The 2261-nt window shown below is 47.1% G+C and overlaps 1 protein-coding gene across 1 annotated transcript in view; it reads right to left on the reverse strand.

Moving 5' to 3' along the window:
* Positions 1 to 2261, reverse strand: part of LOC102034084 (kin of IRRE-like protein 1) — a gene marked incomplete at its 3' end in the record, with an annotated part of 25918 nt that overhangs the window by 19890 nt on the left and 3767 nt on the right. The window lies entirely within an intron of this gene.

The following is a 2261-nucleotide window of genomic DNA, read 5'->3' on the forward strand; positions in this document are numbered from 1 at the left end:
GATCATTCCCGAGAATTCCCAATAATTCCCAATAATTCAGGATATGAATTCCCGAAAATTCCCAATAAATCCCAATAATTCCCGGTAATCCCCGAGAATTCCCAAAAATCCATGATAATCCCCGAGAATTCCCAATAATTCTCAATAATTCAGGATATTAATTCCCGGTAATTCCCAAAAACTCCCAATAAATCCCAATAATTCCCGATAATTCCCAAAACTCCACAATAATTCCCGAGAATTCCCAAAAATTCCTGATAGTTCCCAAAAAATTCCCAAGAATCCGGGACATTAATTCCTGATAATTCCTGGAAATTCCCAGTAATTCTCAAAAATTCCCAAAAATTCCTGAAAATTCCCCAAAATTGCTGAAAGTCCCCGAGAATTCCCGAGGCCCAAGCCGAGCCGGGCGTTCCCGGGGTTTGTCCAGGTGGGCAAAGCTCGGGATTAAATCAAACCGGGATTAAACCGGGGGGATTAAAGGAATAAATCAGTAATGAATGAATAAATTAATGAATTATTGAATGAATTAATGAATAAATTAATGAATTAATGAGCTGGGGCGGAGGCGCCGCCCCCCGAGGTCACCGCAGGGACTCGAAGGGAACCAGGAGGAGGCGCCGGGGGCTCCGGGGTTGGGGTTCCCCACCCCAAAATCACAAAAAATCACCCCAAAAATCCACCTGAAATCACCACCAAATCATCCCCAAATCATCCCAAAATCATCCCAAATCATCCCAAATCACCCAAAGTCACCCAAAATCCCATTCCCAGGGACTGGGGACAGCCAGGGCGCTCCTGGCCCTGGCCCCGTCCCTGCGCCAAAATTTGGGGTCGAGGGGTCACATCCCATGGGATCCCAAATCCTCCAGGATCCCAAATCCCATGGGATCCCAAATCCTGTGAGATCCCGAATCCTTTGGGATCCCAAATCCTCCAGAATCCTAAATTCTGCAGGATCCCAAATCCCATGGGATCCCAAATCCTCCAGGATCCCAAATCCCATGGGATCCCAAATCCTGTGCGATGCCGAATCCTTTGGGATCCCAAATCCTCCAGAATCCTAAATTCTGCAGGATCCCAAATCTTCCAGAATCCTAAATTCTGCAGGATCCCAAATCCCATGGGATCCCAAATCCCCCGGGATCCCAAATCCTCCAGGATCCCAAATCCCTCGGGGTCAGCTCCCTGCTGTCACCTCTCCCATTTGAGGGAAGGGAAGGAAGAGAATAAAATAAAATATATTAAAAAAAAAAAAGTATATATATAAAATAGAAATTAAAATATCAATATAAACAAAACATAAAATTATATATTTAAAATATACAGAGTAAAATAAAAAATTCAAATATAAAATAAAATCTAGAATAGAATGTAGCGTAAAATTAAAAAATGAAATAAATAAAACAACCCGGCGGAGAGGAGAAGAAGGGCCCAGAAAATGAATAAATATTTCAATTTGAGGCGCAATCACGGCGAGTGATTGAAACGGGGAAGAAGAATGGCTTTCATTTAGATAAGATACAGAAAATTATTTCGTGAGGAATGAAGAGTGATGAGCCCCATTCAGCGCCGGCCCCGAGCGCCCCCCACGGCGGGAGGGACCCCAAAACTGCCCGGAGTGACCCCAAACTCCAGGCTGCTCCAGAGTGAGACCCCACGGTCTGCAGAGAACCCCACGTTTTACAGAAAACCCCACGTTTTCCAGAAAAGACCCCAACATTCTCCAGGAAAACCCCGACATTTTCCATAAAAGCCCCAAATTTTGGCCCGGCACTGGGGACAAGGCTGCTCTGGGAGGTGATGGTGGAGCACGAGGGCGGGACAGGGATGGGGTGGGATTGGGGTGGATTTGGGATGGGATGGGATTGGGATGGGATGGGTTTGGGATTGGGGTGGATTTGGGATTGGGGTGGATTTGGGATGGGTTTGGGATGGGATGGGATTGGGTTGGATTTGGGATTGGGGTGGATTTGGGATGGGTTTTGGATGGGATGGGTTTGGGATGGGGTGGGATTGGGATGGGATGGGATTGGGTTGGATTTGGGATTGGGTTGGATTTGGGATTGGGTTGGATTTGGGATTGGGGTGGATTTGGGATGGGTTTGGGATGGGATGGGATTGGGATGGGATGGGTTTGGGATGGGATGGGTTTGGGGTGGATTTGGGATGGGTTTGGGATGGGATGGGATTGGGATGGGATGGGATTGGGTTGGGTTTGGGATTGGGGTGGATTTGGGATGGGTTTGGGATGGGATGGG

This window comes from Geospiza fortis, unplaced genomic scaffold (genome assembly GCF_000277835.1).
Source record: "Geospiza fortis unplaced genomic scaffold, GeoFor_1.0 scaffold735, whole genome shotgun sequence".
Classification (NCBI taxonomy): domain Eukaryota; kingdom Metazoa; phylum Chordata; class Aves; order Passeriformes; family Thraupidae; genus Geospiza; species Geospiza fortis.